This window comes from Panthera pardus, unplaced genomic scaffold (genome assembly GCF_024362965.1).
Source record: "Panthera pardus isolate Hobbes unplaced genomic scaffold, ASM2436296v1 HiC_scaffold_2, whole genome shotgun sequence".
NCBI lineage: Eukaryota > Metazoa > Chordata > Mammalia > Carnivora > Felidae > Panthera > Panthera pardus.
In genome coordinates this window covers 132,439,323-132,458,834 of record NW_026526765.1, presented here as the reverse complement: position 1 = coordinate 132,458,834, position 19,512 = coordinate 132,439,323, and the positions used below count along the sequence as shown (strand labels likewise).

General features: G+C 40.5%; 1 non-coding gene across 1 annotated transcript; it reads left to right on the top strand.

The window, feature by feature from the left end:
* Positions 1-16,527: 16,527 nt before the first annotated feature.
* LOC128778511 (U4 spliceosomal RNA) lies at positions 16,528-16,662 on the top strand. Its single transcript, XR_008424078.1, has one exon. It is a non-coding gene; the product is annotated as a U4 spliceosomal RNA (small nuclear RNA).
* The last annotated feature ends 2,850 nt before the right edge of the window (positions 16,663-19,512 follow it).

The window sequence follows — 19,512 nt, the reverse complement described above, 5'->3', positions numbered from 1 at the left end:
GGACACCTGCAGCCCTCTTCCATACACAATTGTCACATACACCTAACTTAAAATTTCCCATGTTCCTCCCTGAGGCCCCTCACCCCTATCTACTATAAACAGTTTAATGCAGGACTGGTGGCCTGGCAGATGTGTCTCTCTTGTAGAACAAGACAGGACCGAGGCACGACTGTCTGGCCAGCCATAGCAGCAAATAGAATGGTTCTCCCTTCACCACTGCCTGAGACCAGAAGGAGATGGTTGTCTTTTGCAGCTAATGATTAAGGAGCATAACATCATCCAGCAAGCACCCTACATGCCAACCTCCAAGGGGAAATGTTAGTCTGTTTCTGTCTGGGGGCTTCAGAAGAGAAAAGGTTTCATTGGTTATCTCAGTTTTGAAGTAGGTTTCAGGTTGCAACTATTCATTTCACATAATTCTCACTCTCTTTCTGGATCAGAACATGACAGAAACTACCAAGCCCATATTGGCTTATTTAAACACAATTCTTGATAATCCTTTGTGAAAATTGAAAATCCAGAGCAAATATAAATCATGACAGGGTGCTTGGACCACTGACAGACATTGGGACTGTCCTTGGCAAACCACCCTGTAGAATGTTCTGGTTATTGATTGCTGTGCATGAAACTACCTCAAACAATAGTGGCTTAAATCAATCCTTTTATTATATCTCATGATTTTGTGATTCGGAAAATCAGGCAGTTAAACTGGGTTATTTTTCTGCTCCATGTGGCATCAACTGGGGTCACTTGGTGGTGTTCAGCTGGCCACTGGTCTGGTTTGGAGCGTCTAAGATGGATTCATCCACATGCCTGTTGCCTTGACAGAGACAGCTGGGAGAATGCAGTGTCACTCCTGTTCCCTCAGAATTGTAATCTCAGGCCCTCCCCAAGGGTGTTCTGTCCCTCCAAATAGTCACACTTCTTACACTGTGGCACAGAGCTCCTAGAAATGAAGATGGAACTCGTCTGTCCTCTTTAGGCCAGATGTGGAACCAGAATAATATATTTACAGAATGCTCCGTTGGTCACAGCAGTCAAAGGCTAGCCTGGATTCAAAAGGAAGGCACATCCTGCACAGTTTCCAAGAAGGAAGTATAATCGAGGAACTCGTGGCCATCTTTAACAAGCCACATACAGTCGCAATTAGCTCCGGCTAACCTGAGAATGTATGTCCATAGCTGTTCGTTCACTTGCCGTTAACCAAGTATCAACTGTTCATTCTTACTCAAAGCTGTCAGCACTCATGTATATAGTTGGTTTCATCGCAGTGTTAACCTCTTGCCTATCAATCAATTAGACGTGTAACTATTAGCACTATCTGGGTGCAAGACCCTGGCACCATGCTGATGGCTATGGAGTGAAAATATGAACCCAAAACTCCAACCCTTAAAGAGCCAGGAATCTACCGAGAAAATACTTGTGCTCAGAACAGCACCTAAAGGAAAGGGATGTGTTTTCTTAGCGAAGGTGAGCCACCAAGTACCCATTCAAGAATATGTGCAGGCATGCCTAAGAACACAGGAGTACTGACTATTAAAATAATTTAATACTGATTACATAAGTATCAAGTTCATTTAATATTTTATTTCTCTCCTTGTTAATATTCCAAGGCATTCAGCTATCATAATATTATTTAGTAATTGACCACACAATGTTATGACTAGTTAATGTTTTTATTGAAAAGCATTTCATTTATCCTTAAGGTTAAGGCCTTTTATAACTTTAGAGGGAGGAAGATGTGATCTGTAAAATGTAGCATCATTACAGGTGGACTTACAGATCTGAAAGAACATACGTATTGTCATCTTAAGAGAGAGTCACTTGTATGCCAAATGCATGAGGTCCTAGAATCTTCTGACACAAGCCCAAAAGGCACACCAACACAGAGCAAATTTCAAGTGTGTCCACTATCACTTTGGCTTATGATTATCCCTGTAAGTAAAAAATGAAAAGCCACGGTAATCTGTGGTGGAAATAGCCAGTGTTATCTGCACTGAGAAACAATTCTAATTCTGTGTAGTTATTGGCTCCAGAGAAGGAGATGCACCGTCTCCAAATAAAGCATTAGTTTTATTTTATTTTATTTTATTTTTAAATTTTTTTTTCAACGTTTTTTATTTATTTTTGGGACAGAGAGAGACAGAGCATGAACGGGGGAGGGGCAGAGAGAGAGGGAGACACAGAATCGGAAACAGGCTCCAGGCTCCGAGCCATCAGCCCAGAGCCCGACGCGGGGCTCGAACTCACGGACCGCGAGATCGTGACCTGGCTGAAGTCGGACGCTTAACCGACTGCGCCACCCAGGCGCCCCAAGCATTAGTTTTAAATATGTAAGGAATTATGAGATTTTTTTTCCTTAAGAAATGCAGCAAAAATAGGAGGATAGTGTAGGATGGAACTAAAAGGAAAAAGAAGGGAGACTTCACCAAATGAATTACACCTCAGTAGAGTGAAGGCTGAAAGTCAGGATATCCTATGTTAGCTGAAGGCGAACTCGCAGTCCTTTCTGTAACTTCTAATAATAATACCACCACCAGGAATCCCATCCTGATAAATTCTTAGAGGTCATTCATGCTCATTAACCTGAACAATGCTAACTGATTGTGTTATAATGTGGTTCTCACTCCACACTTTTGTCGTGTTTATCTTCAACTTGGCTCCAAGTAGATTATGGCAGAAACATCACTTGACAGAGATTGGAGAAATAGCTCACTGTTTTGTTTTTGTTTTTGTTTTTGTTTTTCCCTTTTTGAGTGTTGAAATATTCCTAGGCAGAGCCACACAGCTGATCTCCCTTCTCTTCTTGGAATGCGTAGAAACAGATAATTTATGTGCTTGTCAGTTGCTACAAATAGGGTTTGTATTACAAATCCATTCCCTTTTTTGGGTGTATTTGGTCTTCTCAGTTGGTAGCTATTGTTAGCAGTATTAGGAGATAGGAAAGATTTTGCTTTATTTAAAAATTTTTGTTTGGGACGCCTGGATGGCTCAGTCAGTTAAGCATCTGACTCTTGATCTCAGCTCGGGTCAAGGTCTCACAGTTTGTGAGTTCAAGCCCCACGTTGGGCTCTGTACTGGCAGTGCAGAGCCTGCTTGGGATTCTCTCTCTCCCTCTCTCCCTACTCCCCCACCCAAATAAATAAATAAGCATTAAAAAAAACCTACTTAAAATTTTTTTGTTATAAAAAATAATACCTTTTCTTTCATAGGAAAAGTATCAGTAAAGAGAACAACAAATGTTATCTATACTCTAGAGATAATTCAGGATACGTTCTATGCCTTTTGTCCAGTGTTTTAAAAACCTGCCAGTATGTATAAGATTATATTGTATACTGTGAATAGCCTTATATACTGTCCATAAATAGATAGAAAGGGGTTAGAGGTCAGCATTAAACACCTTTAACATCAGACCCTGTGGCGTTCAGAAGAATGCGTAAGCCTGATAGGTCTGTGTCGAGATGGGGTGGACATTGAAAGACGTCTTAGGCTGGGTTCACTAGAAAAGTACTCAGAAATGAAATGATGTGTGCAGGAGTTTAATTAGGGAGAGGCAGAGCTGGTCGCTCCTTCCCTTTCATGTCTGAGGAAATGAAGAAAAGAGAATGGCACAGGGAAGTTGCAAGAGAGGTCTCAGTCCCTCCAGTGGAGGGAGTTTCGAACCTGGGCGATCCTTCAGAGGTGTCCCACAAGCGGGTCAGACTTCAAGCAGCAATAATGTGTCTTTTATTTTGGAGGGTATGTCTGGGCATGCCCCATCCTGTTGCACTCCTGGAATCTCCATGATGTGGCGTTCCCCTGAAATTTTGTAGGCTTTACTTCCCACCATATAGATCATGGTTAGCCTCTTCCAACATACATGATACTTCTTGAAACTGATTTTTAAAAATTAATATGTAGGACATTAGCTGTCTTTTTTTTTTTTTTTTTTTTTTTTTTTTTTTTTTTTTTAAGTTCCTGTAAGGATTCACTCAGCATTTCTGCTTCTTTCTCGTGGGCTAGGACAGTCGAGAGCCATTTCTGGAAGACTGGGAAACGCACTTTTCATTCTGGGCAGCCAAGTGTGCAGGTGAAAATAATCAAGGTTTCTCTTACTGGCCATGGAAACGTGGAGGGTGGACACAGGAAGACCGCTAGGTGCTTCTGCCATGAACATTGATTCTGTTTAAATCTGGAATCAAGGTTCAATGGGTGTGGGAGTCACTGCTACAGAATCAAATGTAAACGCCGTATGTCTTTGACAATATAAAAATAATACCTGGTAAGGGAGGTGAGATAGGTCTGTGAGGCCCAGCAGACAGTGATCCTTTGTAAGGCAATAAGGATCAATGTGGGATCAGGCAGGAGCAGGGCTGCAGGACAAACAGCCAGAGATGGAATTGTAGGGCAGACCTGTGACTCAATTACATTTGAGTGATACCTCCAACACTTTTGCTCTCAAGGCATATGGGGTCACAATAACATACCACTGGTGATGGCCTATGATTTTTAACTCTCCAGGAGACAGGGAATTCGTTTTCAAGGCACAGTAAATCATGGCCTTAGGCAGCTCCCTCCTTCCCCCACCCCCAGGAATCCTAGTCCTCCAAGCACAATGCTCATAAATACCCAGGCAACCGGTCTGTTCAAATCACTTAATGGCTAACAAACACAAAAGTCAGGGACACAGGGAATAAAAATTACCCTGTGTATGATGTTATCTAGTATGTGCAGAAAGCAATTTGTCACGGATTGAAAAACAAGATCTGCTTAAAGTGTAGAGAAAGGGATAATTTGGGGAGTACAGAATAATGAAATTTACCTTAGAATCATGTATCCGTGCATTGGGGAGAAATTTTAAGTACGGCGAAGTAATTTTACAGTGCAATTAACATTCTTTTAGTCAAGCTAATAAAGTCTGTTTTTGTAAATTTCACTTTTTTTTCCAGCTCTTTAATTGAATGTTAACTTAGTTGAAAGGTATTTCGCATTCCAGATCAGTTATAAAGCATACTTTTTCTCTTCCAATAGACGCATTTGATCAATTAAGACAAACAATAGTAACGTAAAGGTAGCCATTAATGCCGTAACTTAATAACAGTTTTCTGTTCTGCCACAAGATGGCAGCACTTGCAAGGGCGCTTTTTTTTTTTTTTTTTTTTTTTAAGAGTAATATTGTATCATTGTGTAGTTAATGTATCCTTTGGTTGGAGGTCTGTAAAGGATGATTCAAAGGCTAATTCCTACCTTCTGGAATATAACCAGTTTGCATTATTACTTATTTTATTGTTTTTCATGTTTTTCAGCTTGAGAGCAATGTCTGTTTTTCACCCCATACTATCAGATATGAATTTGTTGTTTTGTAAATTAAGCTACCTGGTGAAAAATCCATTTACTGCTAGGCCAGGGGGAGAACACATTTCTTCACTCATAAATCTTATTTTGCTCCTCTTCTGATTTACTGATTTCGGGGGGGATATCGTCTCACATTGCTGTCCCCCCGATTCCACATGGCTGTCTCTCATTTCCATAGGTCAGTGCTCAGGTCAGTTCAGTGAACCCTTCCATGCCTACCCTGTGAAACACGACGACACAATCACGCCTCTGCTGCCTTTGGTATTGCCTTCCCCCTTTACCTGGGCTTACTGTTAAACTCTGTATTTTATCATCAAGCAATCTATCACATATCTCCTTGTTTATTTGTGTCCTTCCCTAACAAGATGCAGGCTCAACAGACAGGATTTTGTCACTTCTGTTCCTTTTTTCTATTCCCAGCCCCAAGAACGGTTCCTGCACATGGTGGGTGCTCAGCAAACCTGTGCTGAGTGTACCGGCTCGGAGGCAGCAACATGTAACTGCAGCAGGGTGGAAGATGTATTTAACAAGTATGGCAAACAAAAGAGCGCTAATCTAAGAATAGGCAGACCTAAATTCTCACTCCTGTTCTGTCCCACTGGTGAGGGACCTTGCGTTAGTAGCCCACCTTTGTGGGTCTTGGGGTTCTATTCAGTTAATGCGGATAATAAAACCATTTGGAGGTCCCCTGGGTGGCTCAGTCTTGATCTCAGCTCAGGTCTTGAGCTCACAGTCTGTGAGTTGAAGCCCCACGTTGGGCTCCGTGCTGGGCACGAAGACTACTTAAACAAACAAACAAACAAACAGACAGACAGACACCATTTTTACTGCTATCTCAACATGGTTGGAAACTTGCAAATTTGTATCTCCAGTGAGGACTTCCTCCCTCCACTGTAGCTCTCAGGCCCACTCATATCTCTGTTCGAAGGTCTCATAGGGCTCCAGCCGGAACTGCTGTCCGTTCTTTCTGATGATTCGAACGCCGTAGGTTTGTCGTTGCCTCCTCCTTTCTCTCACATCCTAGCTTCCCCTTCATCAGCCTGCGTTGCCAGCTCTATTATCTCAATGTCTCCCAGCTCTGAACACTCTTGTCCATGCTCACTACTGTTTGCAGAGCCGAGCAGCTCCCATTCCTTTTTTTTTTTTAACGTTTATTTATTTTTGAGACAGAGAGAGACAGAGCATGAACAGGGGAGGGTCAGAGAGAGGGAGACACAGAATCTGAAACAGGCTCCAGGTTCTGAGCTGTCAGCACAGAGCCCGACATGGGGCTCGAACACTCGGAGCAAGCTCCCATTCCTAAAGCAGACGAGCGCAATAGCTTCCTGACTGATCTCTCAGGGGCTGCCCTTGTCTTATCAGTCTAGTGTTAACCCAACAGCCAGCATGACCTTGTTAAGAAATCAGTGTGATCCTAGCACTCTTCAGCTCCCAAATGCCATTGGCCTCCATCTCTACTTGAGAAAAGGTAAAGCCCAGGGTGCCTGACCAGCTCAGTGAGACTCTTGATCTGGGGGTTGTGAGTTCAAGCCCCATGGTGGGTGTAGAGATCGGCTTAAATAATTAATTAATTGGTTTTAAAAAGGAAAGAAAAGTGAAAGCCCTAAAATGGCTTTAATGCGCTGTGACATATGCACCTAGTCCTTACTGCTCTGATCTCATCTCGGATTAACTCTGCCTCCCCCACCCCACGGCCCCCAGTGCTCATCCTTTGACATAACAGCTATACAGGGCTCCGTGATGCTCCTTAAGCACATCAGTCAGGCTTCTCTCTCTCTTTGGCTCTCTGCATCTGCCTGGAGCTCTCTTCCTCCAGATAGCTGCTTTGCCTAGACCCTCCCCTCCTTGATGATGATGCTCAAGTTTTACATTTTCACAGAGGCCTTCTCTGATCACCTTACTTAAAATTTTGTTCACCCCAACACCTCTAGCTCCATTCTCAGCTTCATTTTTGCTGTAATTTGTGTCACTACAACACAATGTGTTTTTGGCTGTTCTTTTTACTTAACGTTTTCCTTTGTCTACTAAAACGTACGCTCCATAAAAAGGAATCATCACTTCTGCTTTCTTGAGACAGCCCTCATGATGATGAAAAAAGGAGGAAATTCTTCTGTTTCCCTCACCTGCCCAGAATAATCATAAGCCAAACTTTAGATACTCCCAGCGATACTTGCACATAACATTTTATTATAATTTTTCATATGTGTATGTCTTCCTCACTGGGAGGAAGCTGTCTCGAGGTATTTTATTTTGTTACATTTCTGTTTCTATCCCCAGCAAGGTGCCTTGAAGATGAGATATACTCAGTAACTTTTTGAACTGAAAGGGACATATGAAACACACATTCATTTAGCTTATGGCTAGAATGTGGCAATGATATAAACAAACAAACCAGAATTTACACATATAAGGGAGTGTTTCATTTTTCTAATTTTCAAAGAAGACACCTTTGGAAACTAAAACTATTCTCACCATTTGCCTGTTTCTTTTCTTTTCTTTCTTTCTTTCTTTCTTTCTTTCTTTCTTTCTTTCTTTCTTTTTTTCCCCCTGGAACTCCTCCTTAGTAATTGCCTTCAATATTTGAACCAGTTTCTTAAAGATATTATCGATAATGTCAAACCATCCTTTGAAGTTAGATTTGTTTTAGGGGCAGTTAAATTTGGAATTAAATTTAGTGAATAAAGTGGGCATTACTCAGAGGCCAAAATGAAATGTGGTGATAATGGAAGACTTCTTCTGTTTCACATGACTAATAAACTGGATCTGGTTATAAATATTAAAAGCTAGGTCAGTAAGACTGACTGGGAAATCATAATCTTTCAAAGAAACTCTGCAACAATAAACAACAACAACAACAAAATCTAGTTAGAAGCATAAAATCTATTGTTACTTTTTGAAAAGTTGGGGACACATCTTGAAACAGTCTTATTTTCCGAAGAGAGAAAGAAAGGTTAGATATTCTGTAGCGCTGAGGAAAGACACAACTGAAAACAAGCGTGACTTGAAAAACAGTCTTCCCAAACTCTTATTAAGGACTGAAGCCTTGCCTTGACAGTATATGTAAGTCATTTCCTGCTGGTATACATTGCCTGATGTTGCCGCAGATAAGAAATTAGTCACTGTTCTCTATTTTATATTTTTTGAACTTATGTAACCAAGAGACCTCACCATGACTTTTGATTTTGCTACATCACTCTACTTGAACTTCCTCTCTCAACAGGTAAAAAGGTTCTGATAAGAGCAAAACACTCTGCTAGCTGGAAAACAGTAAAATCTCATACACAGCAGTAATTATTATTTAAATACCTAATTATGCGAACCTAATTAAACTTTGAAATAATAATTAACAAGATATGGAAGTGTATAATTAGATGCTAAAATAAGCAAATGAGAAAATATGTGCTACAGGAATTTGGAGACTAGATTGTGTTGGCACTAAAGATGTGGAGATCCTTTCAAAGAAACTGGGCTTGAGCTATATAGCTGACAGATTGAGAAGGGAAAATTGTCATGAAAAGCACAGGGTAAGGCTTGAAGTTGGAAGTAGGAGGTTTGGGGTGGAAAGCGGTGTAGGGATTCCTGGGAGATATAGCTGAATGAGTTCCTGGGATAAGTACAGATCAGTAAGCAGGAAGGAGTCAGGAGGGGGTGTGTGAATGCTATCTTGCCAGATAGGAAAGATAGCTGAGCATTTTTTAAAGGAGAGAATCATCTAGATGTGTTAAAGACATCAATATGGCTGTAGGGCGAGGCATGGATTGGAACAGCAAGAAATTATTTTAACAGAATTCCAAAGAAGAGATGACCTTGCCTGACCCAGCCGACAGAACCTGTCCAACTATGACTGTACGTGTGTAGGCTTTGTTTCATCGTTAGTCAAAGCTCACAAATGCTTCCTGGACTTACACAGACAGTTTTTAAAAATGTGTGAATTGTGACCATCCCATGACTTTTACCGTCTATACTATAGCTGATTCTCTCCACTATTTACCTAGACTATTAAAAAAGGACTCAGCTCTGTTTATTAACTTAATTTATGAAAAAGAGCCCGTAATGATATACATACATGAAATTAATAGCTTATTTTTGATAAGAATCCTTCCTAGGTCCTTAGACTTCCCATTCACTGACTTCCTGGTACCAAATGTATTCATTAAACCTGATTACTTACATAACTTGAGAGCCATGAGTCAATTAAAAATGATACTTCTTGGTGAGAAATAAAAATGAAAAGGATAGATGCAGCAACGCTGGTTAGAAAAGCTGCCAGATAAACCTTTAAAATCGTAGTGAGTTTTCTGATCCTCAGAATTATTCCCATATGCTTTGAAAAATAGCATGATAACAATTATAACCTAACCTGGTCAGAAATGATACTCTTGTAGGTTTCCTTTGTTAAAGGAAAGTTGGATTTCCAAATAATAGAATGACCCACTGATGATACCTGCATTAAATCCTTTTATTTTTAGAGTTCCTTTAAAATACCTTGAATGTTGGTGTTGCCTTCATGAGATCCTAAAATTTCCAGTTAATGAAAATTTAAAATTATGTAGTATCTCTTTCAATATTGCTTTTCTTTAAAAAATTTTTTTTAATGTTTATTTATTTTTGAAAGAGAGACACAGAGACAGAGCATGAGTGAGGGAGGGGCAGAGAGAGAGGGAGACACAGAATCTGAAGCAGGCTCCAGGCTCCGAGCTGTCAGCATAGAGCCCGACGTGGGGCTTGAACCCACGATCCGTGGGATCATGACCTAAGCCGAAGTTGGACACTTAACTGAATGAGCCACCCAGACACGCCTCAATATTGCTTTTCTAATGTAGCAAAGTTTTTTTTATTTGTTTGTTTGTTTGGTTTTTCAGCCCTCTTTTATAATCTTTACCAAACCCAAAGCTGGAGAAATGAGTTACCTAACATAGGTTAAGCAGGTGTGGATCCTGGCTGCCATTACGAAGTGCAGGAATGATGGAGAATCTCTCTCTGAAGACAGTTGGGACTAAATTATCAGTCTTTAGAAAACAAGAGATTAATTATGATGTCAAAACATCCTGATTTCTGTGCTTGCCTTATAAAACTCCTGACTTACCCAGTTCAGTTATGGAACCAAACAGACTCAAGGACGACCGTATTGGATTGCATGACACATAGATAACTTTATAAACCGTTGCTGTGCATGAGGAAAGACTGACAGTCATGCTTCTGTGGACTGATGGATATGAGAATATGGGGAAAAGGAGAAGATTGAAATTGCTGGTGTTAGTAATTTATATTGACAACTCTGATTTACCTCATTTCTTTGGAGAATTTAACCTGTTTGAGAAAGCTATTTTTCCAAAGTACGCGGGACTGTTTCCTGGTCAGACTGGCCGCATTCGCTGCGCTCACAGGAGGCTGTAGTGAAATCCTTGTGCGTGTCTCTTCAAAAATACCTGAGAGAATTTGGGGGGCGGGGGTGGGGCATGGCCTGGTACACGCCACCAATCCCAACAGCCTAGCAATTGCTAAGAATTTCTTCAGTCATAGGATAAGCAATGATTTTCCGTAGGCAGTGTGGTGAAAAGTAAGAATGGAATTTACAGCTTTCTTCCAAATTATCCCTTCCCTTCAGCCTCCAGCCACTGTTACATCTATACCAACATGGCCTCACTCATTCTTCACACCAGCTCTTGACAGCCCTCAGTCTTCCCAGGCCGACTTTCGTTTCTGTAGTTTTTCTGGGCTCCATTCAGAGGAATGGAGTCAGAAGCAAGCCATTTAGCAGAAACAGGTATAGTTCTTTGGAAGCGGTATCCCTTTTCTTACCACAACTCATCGTAGGAGGAAACGCACAGCATGCTCGTAAACTCTTTTCTCTTCTGGCTCTTGAGATGGAGAAGAGTGACTATCACCATTCCTACCTGCTCTTTAGACACTAAGATCAACAGACAGTCATTATCATTGTTGCTTGATGATTAACATGGTTTCAAATTCATCTTAAAATTACCAGTGGGATGGAATTCGCCTTTAAATGTCATGCAATCGAAATTTCATGATTTATTACATTACAACCAGGTAAACTGAAAAACAAACAAAACCCCCTACACCCAATCAAGACAATTAGTGTTAAAGGGCGTGTTAAGGGCATAACACTTAGGGTGTTACGTTAAATCTCATAGAGTTAGCCCAGACTCACTGAGCCAGTGCACTGAAGCTTTGAGAAAAACATGCTCACACCTTTGCCAAATTTTCTGTCAGAGTAGTAAGTACAGAAAAGTGACATGGAATAACTCCATGAAATTACAAATGGAAAGAAGAAATAATACTTCTAAGTCCACTTTGCAAGAAATCCTAATTCTTGCAACCCCTCTGATAAATTTATATTCAGGTTAAAAAAATTTTATTTTGAGCGATAGAGAGAGAGACAGCGTGAGCAGGGGAGGGGCAGAAAGAGAGGGAGACACAGAATCTGAAGCAGGCTCCAGGCTCAGAGCTGTCAGCACACAGCCCACCGTGGGGCTAAAACTCATGGACTGTGAGTTCATGACCTGAGCTGAAGTCGGACGTTTAACCGACTGAGCCACCCAGGCGCCCCTATATTTAGGTTTAAAAAATTAACTGAAGTCTAAAACCAAAGCTCCATCATATCTGTTAGTCTCACTTCATATACAGGGGCCTCTTGAAAAAATCCAGCGTGGCAATGGCTTCCATAGCTGAACTGCATTCTCCTTTTCGTCTCATTAAATATATATAGTGCACAGAAAATAAGTTCCTTTCTGTCAAAAAGTTGGAAGCTTTTATTTCAAACCAGTTTATTTTACACATATATACTCACACACTCTACACTGGCATTTTAAATTTTATTCCAGAAAGTGAGAGCAAATAGAACCGCAACGAGATTTTTATTTAGCTCAAGCGTTAATGCAAATGTCCTCATTACTGTCCTTGGAAAACAACAACAGCAGCAGGAAAACCTACATTCCCAGTAAAGCTGTAATCCAGATATCTAAGATTTAAACCGAAGGGTTAAAAAAAAATAACAATATCAGCAAGGGGCAGGAAGACAGAAGGTGTAGTTTATCAACTAATGGAAAAGATTGTGCCTAGGAACCGAGAAGGAAATAGAGTACAAGATAGCTTTCGTTGAAACAGTGCCCAGTGAGTTCCTAAAATATTTGAATTCCAGTTTGGAAACTGTATCTTAAAACACATTAAGTGAGCTGGCTGTTCCCAGTCATTCCTTTTGAAACACATCTTATTCAAGCTGTGAAGAGATCGTACGAACTCAATATGAGAAAAGTATTCATTATGGTGCGGTTACAGTGTGAGCAGTGCCTGATGGCAACGTAACACAAAGGAAAAGAAAGGAAAGTACGAAAGGACCTAATTTTACAATGATCCCAACCAAGATACAGCCATGTCACTGGGATCTCAGATTTCTGGTCTAGAAAAAAGAACGTTTTAATTTTAGGCTTTTAGCCTCTGTTCAATATAATTTTCAGAAGGAGCATGACGTCATTACCTCTAAAGCTCATTTCAGAGCATTCCCTCAGTGACTGAGCCTCACCTGTGTACTTTTGCGGAAAATGCTTCCCAAGTGCACCCCCCAACTCGGTTCCTGAGTACAGAAGCCCTTCTTGGGTCACAAAAAGCAGGACCCCCAAATTCTGATCCCCGTTTACAAATACACCATTTAGGAGTTTGCTTTTAACGGCTTTTTCATTTCTGTCACAGCCTAGGAAGGCGTAGTTTGGAATCACTTGGGGTACAAAAAGGCAACCTCTTCCGAGCGTTCAAAGGAAAGAAAAATGATATTTGCCTTCTTACTCATTTGTGACATAGGCACCTGTGTACAGACAGTTTGGAAATGCAATCCTCTCATTATTCTCAAAAGAATCATTGTCAGTGTTTATTGTTAGTAAATACCTCTTGTTTAAATTGCACATGGTAGACAAAAAATCAGTTGGTTCACACATTACACAGCTTCAGTGCAGCCACATGTTCCCCTGAGGATACACTCACGCTAATGGAAACATCTCCTTTAGAAAGTATGTGAAATCTGGGGGTGCCTCAGTGGCTCAGTCTGTTGAGCATCTGACTTCCACTCAGGTCGTGATCTCGTGGTTCGTGGGTTAGAGCCACGCGTCGGGCTCTGTGCCGACAGCTTGAAGCCTGGAGCCTGCTTCAGATTCTGTGTCTCCTTCTCTCTCTGCCCCTCCCCTGTTCTCACTCTATCTCTCTCAAAATGAATAAACATTAAACATTTTTAAAAAACTGTTGTTAATATTTATTTTTGATAGAGACAGAGCACAAGTGGGGGAGGGGAAGAGAGAGAAGGAGACACAGAATCTGAAGCAGGCTCCGGGCTCCGAGCTGTCGGCACAGAGCCCGACGCGGGGCTCAAACACACACTGAGAGATCATGACCTGAGCTGAAGTTGGACGCTCAACCACTGAGCCACCCAGGCGCCCCAAACATTTTTTAAAAAAAGAAAATATGTGAAATATAAGCAGTGTAGCTTTAACAGGTCATCTAGCATGGAGCTGCAAGCATTCTGAGAGCAAGAGAAAGGATGAACTGGAAAGAAAGCCATTTTACACCCCATTTGGCCTTGACATACCATCCGTCATCCTCTCCAAATTGTTCATTCTTTTTCATTTTAAATATCAAGACAGTTGAAGGAATGTTAAGGTAAGTGAAGTGAAAATATCATTTGGTAAAATCATGGTGATTTTGGCAAACACAGAAGGAAACCTGAATCATACTTGTGGCTCTCCACAGGAAGGGCTCAGGCAGGCTGTCTCCACAAAAGCATGCTGACATTTATCTCAGAAAAGACACTGTGACGTCCCACAGCTCCTGTAGCATTTGTGTAGATGAAGATAAATATATTTCACTCCGTGGGTCTGTAATCCTCCAGCCTTTTAGTTGGACCAAACCGTTGAAGAAATTCCTTCCAAGTCTTAGGCCTTGTTCCATTTCCCAATGCCGGCATACTTGATGATCTCTTTTTTATTCTGAACGTGTTATATGTAACATTTTTATATGGGATATAATTAAAGAAGAGAGAGACAGACAGAGAGAGAGAGAGGAAGAACACTAGTGAGGCCAAATCCTGGAAGCACAGCTTGTGTTGAGTACTTTATAGAAACTGTAAAATACACTTTCAATCATTAGATTATATATGAGACTCAGTACGGTGCTGACTTTCTTTACTGGCTAACAAGGTCTAAAAATTGGATATACGATGATTCTGCTGCAGAAAATGCAAGTCTTTCTTTCTCAAGATGAATTTTTACTTGACCTTTGTATGGCACAACAATCTTTGGAAGCCAAATACTTTGTTTCTTATTCGTTACACTCCTCTAGAGAACTCTGCCCCTTGGTGACAAGGAGGAACAATTTGAGGATTGTCTCAGAACACTGTCACTTTGTACGTCTCAAAAGTTACTCACAGATTTTGAAATGAAGATCTTAGAGGTGAGGTCAAATGACCTCAGAATAAGAGGCACCGGGGGCGCCTGGGTGGCTCAGTCGGTTAAGCGTCCTACTTCAGCTCAGGTCACAGTCTCGCGGTCCGTGAGTTCAAGCCCCGCGTTGGGCTCTGGGCTGATGGCTCAGAGCCTGGAGCCTGTTTCAGATTCTGTGTCTCCCTCTCTCTCTGCCCCTCCCCTGTTCATGCTGTGTCTCTCTCTGTCTCAAAAATAAATAAAAACGTTAAAAAAAATTAAAAAAAAAAAAGAATAAGAGGCACCATTCTTCAACACTCCCTGGCCCCTGGTGGATAATTGACCAAATTTACTCTTTCACACTTAGCAAGTGGGTGTGTATGAAGCTACGTGGGTGGTAGTTGTGATAATCAGTGCATCCATTTTGTCAAAGTGTTTATTCAGAATAATTTACAATTTTACGATGATGATTGTGTAGCAGCATCCCTGCCATGTTCCTGGAGGAGGAACCTTTCCTTCTCAAGGCTTTCTTTCTCCAGGGTGCTTTTCCACTTGAGCTTTCCTTTTAACAAACTACTAGAAATATTCTTATATTTTGCTTATCCTTCTCTTGCTTTTGACCTCTTCCCCTGCATGTGATGGTTAGTTGTTTCTCCATAGTTAACTAGATTGTGGTTCATGGTATAAAGGAAAATATGAGTTTCTTTAAACAAAAATGTGCACTTTATAGTTTTCACATACAAAAAATTCTTGTGGGAAATCCCACTGAACACGATCCAAACTACAGATTAGGATACAAAATAGATGATTTTCCCCTCCTCCACTCATGCTCTGTCTCTCTCTCTCTCTCTCTCTCTCTCTCTCTCTGTCTCAAAAGTAAATAAACATTAAAAATTATTAAAAAAATAGATGATTTTTGTATATTTGCTCATATGTATTATTAGAAGTGTTTGGAGTATACAAAAATAGCCGCTAATCAGAACAAAGAGCAATGAGCACCTGGAAGAAATATACACACCAATCACAAAGCACTAAATGTCATTCATAAGATAAATTTCAAATATCTGTGCTTCCGGGAACAGGTTCTTATTTTTTTTATTTAAAAACTATAATTGCCTCGCCAGTGATTAAATATAAATAGGAGGTTTCTCCTAAACCTTAGGCTAAATTCCTGTTTGCCCCACAGCAAAACTGAGACTATTTGATGGAGTAAATTGAAAGGTGCTCTTGACCTAGTGATAGTGAGGATGGCTTGAAAATATAATTAAAAGTAAAGATGTCTGATTGTTTTCATGATAACTGTTTTATTCTGCATTACTCAATTCCCTATGCTCTCTTTTTTTTTAAAGAGGCACATCATTAAAAAAAAAAGTTTATTTATTTATTTTGAGAGAGAAAGAGAGCAGGGTAGGGTCAGAGAGAGACGGTAAGAGAGGATCCCAAGGAAGCTCCCCGCAGCCAGGACAGAGCCCGATACAGGACTCAAACTCACAAACCATCAGTTCATGACCTGAGCAGAAACCAAGAGTTGGACACTCAACCGACTGAGCCACCCAGGTGCCCCCTACGCTCTTTTTGATAGTTTATTTTTTCTGTTATTCATATTAATTTTGCATATTATTGCAAAAGAAGACAATCATAGGAATGATGTCTCCTGAAATATCTTTAGATTAACTGAAAGTGCTTAATAACAATCTTCCCTCTAATGTTGATGGATTGAAGAGAGGGAATCACTTGAAATTCAGGTTAGTTGAAAATGTACAAGTGAAGCTTTGCACAGTGGCAGTATCGTAGCCAAAGAGATTTATCCGAGGTGCGATTATTGCTAATTGAAAATGTACGAGTGGAGGGAGAAAAGAATGGTATATTTTTTCTTACCCTTATATTTTAAGATAAAATTTTACCATTAGTATTTAGGTGATGTTCCATGAAAACAAGGACCAGGGCTGCTTGATTTTAGTTGAGCAACATTTCAGACGTCATGCATCTTTGAGTTCGTAATGAATTTGAATCACATGTGAAAAGTGTATTGTGGTCATCATACTTCCTCGCCTAGATAATGTAAGAGTGAGCTAAGGTAATACATATAGGGTCGGAAGAGAGACTGACGCAGTGTCAAAGGCCTAGTGTGCTGTCTGGCATTCAACTGATAAGTAAGAAGCTGAAGAGACAGGACATGCGGATAGAGCCATTCTTCTCTGCATCAGTTTCTCAAGTAGGAGGGACCCTATTGACATTTTGAGACCAAAAATTCTTTGTGTCCTTTACATTGTAGCATGTTTAGCAACATGCCTGACCTTTGCCCACTAGATGCTAGTAGTGTATCTGCCCCTCCACTATCCCCCGCCCCCCACCTCCACCCCTCCTGGCCACCTGAAACCTCAGTTGTAACAATGAAGAACGTTGTGGACATATTGCAAAATCAGGGCAAAATCTCCCTGGTTGACAACCAATGTCTGTGAAAAGCAGAGTTCATTGCCCCGTATCCTGTGCCCAGTTCAGGAGTCCTGCCTGTCAAGTTCACCCTTGGTTTGTTACACAATTAATGGCAGAACTTCCCCATTCTGTAGAAACATCAGGTCACTGTGTTTTTAGTAGTCATCCCAGAACTTACTGGAAGAAACTTCTTCATCATGCAAGTTGTTCCTAAATTAGAATAAAATGAGAAGCAGAGAGAGAGGTGGGAGGTGTGGTATTTAATTACATAGTGTCAGTGAATTCCATGTGGATTTGAAAAGAAATGACCACTTCAGGCAAACATTTCATGCTTAACAATTATCCTTGTTTAACACAGAATGTCTCAAGTTATTTGTTCAGTTCCTAAAAATCAAGAATTATCAAACTGAAGTGAAATATGTACTTGAGGTAGAGAAATATTCTCCTTTTGTGCTAAGAATTCTATTTCCTTAATTGATGTTTAATATACACTGTGTAGAAGGATTAAAAAATACCAGTCGTTCTATAATGTAATTGCTCTCACAGACAAATGTTTATTTTTATTTTATTACCTTTATTTCTGAAGTCATAAAAGTTTTAAAAATTACTATAACCAAATGGCTAACAGATATAAGTGATAAAAGATATTAAGCCTATTACTGTGACCTATTAAAATAAAAACAAGTTTTTTATTTTTATTTTTTAACGTTTATTTATTTGTGAGACAGAGAGAGACAGAGCATGAATGGGGGAGGGTCAGAGAGAGGGAGACACAGAATCTGAAACAGGCTTCAGGCTCTGAGCTGTCAGCACAGAGCCCGACAAGGGGCTCGAACTCACGAGCTATGAGATCATGACCTGAGCCGAAGTCGGACGCTCAACTGACTGAGCCACCCAGGCGCCCCTAAAAACAAGTTTTTAAGATGTGCCAGTTGGTAGTTTAGTATATATGAGATACACACATTGGAGCAGATTATATTTACAATTGCTCTGTCTTCATGAAGATGTAAATGTGACTTAAATGTGGGTAGGGAAAGAAAATTTGCGATGTGATAGAAACCACTTAAAAGCATGAAGTTGAACAAAAATCAAAATGGCTGCATTAATGCTTCCAGGAGGCTCAATTTTTGGAAACATTTTTATTTATTTATTTTAGAGAGCAAGAGAGCTCAAGTGGGGAGAAGAGCTTGAATGGGGGGGGGGGGGCCACGGGGGAGAGAGATAGTGGGGCTGAGAATATTAAGTAGGTTCCACTCTCAGCTCCATGGTCATGAAATCATGACCTGAGTGAAAATCAAGTCAGACTCTTTTTTTTTTTTTTTAATGTTTATTCATTTTTGAGAGAGAGTGTGTGTGTGTGAACAGGGAGGAGCAGAGACAGAGGGAGACAGAATGAGAAGCAGGTTCCAGGCTCTGAGCTGTCAGCACAGAGCCTGACGCGGGGCTCAAACTCACAAGCCTCGAAGTTGGATGCTTAACACAACTGAAGTTGGATGCTTAACCAACTGAGCCACCCAGGCGCCCCTTGATTTTTGACCTAAGTAACTTTTTCCCTCTGTGCCACACACCTCCCCTCCTCCCTTCTGAGGCTTTTGTTTCAGGAGCCCAGTACCACTCTGAAAACAAGAGCAAGGAGGCTGGCTGCACAAACACAATTCCTGCTGAAACCAGCCAGATTCTCCACCCCCTATAAAACCCCACGGCCCCTTGGTCGGCATGGGCTTGTAGCTTTGAAGGCCTTAGTCTGCTGTGGTCTCCTTTGCCCCACAAAGCAATGAAGCTCTTGTTCCTCTTTATACCCAAACTGTCTTCACCTTACATATTTGGACTCCGGAGCACAGAGATCGGTTTTTGACATCATTATCACGAGGAAAGTCAAAATGTTCTCCGCTCTATGCAAACAACTAGGTCAGTGCATACCTGGATTAGTTATTTCTTTATTTATACTCATCTTTGACTCAAAATCAATTGAGTTAGCTTGTAGAAAATACAGCAACATGACTCAAATGCTTAAAGTGTAAACAGAAAAAAGCCAAAACAAAATCCAAGAAACATAAAATAAGGTTAATAAAAGCCTAGTTTAAAAAATACCATTATAAAATGAACTTCATTGTGGCAATCATTTCACAATGTATTCACGTATCAAATCATCATGTTGTACACTTGAAATATATATGGTTTTGTCAATTATACCCTAATAAAACTGGAACAATAAATAAGCTGAAATAATTCTTTTTTTATCTACAAAACCAAAGGACAAAAGATCCGAATAGATAGTTGTTCAAAGAAGATACACATATTGAACATAGTTGAATAC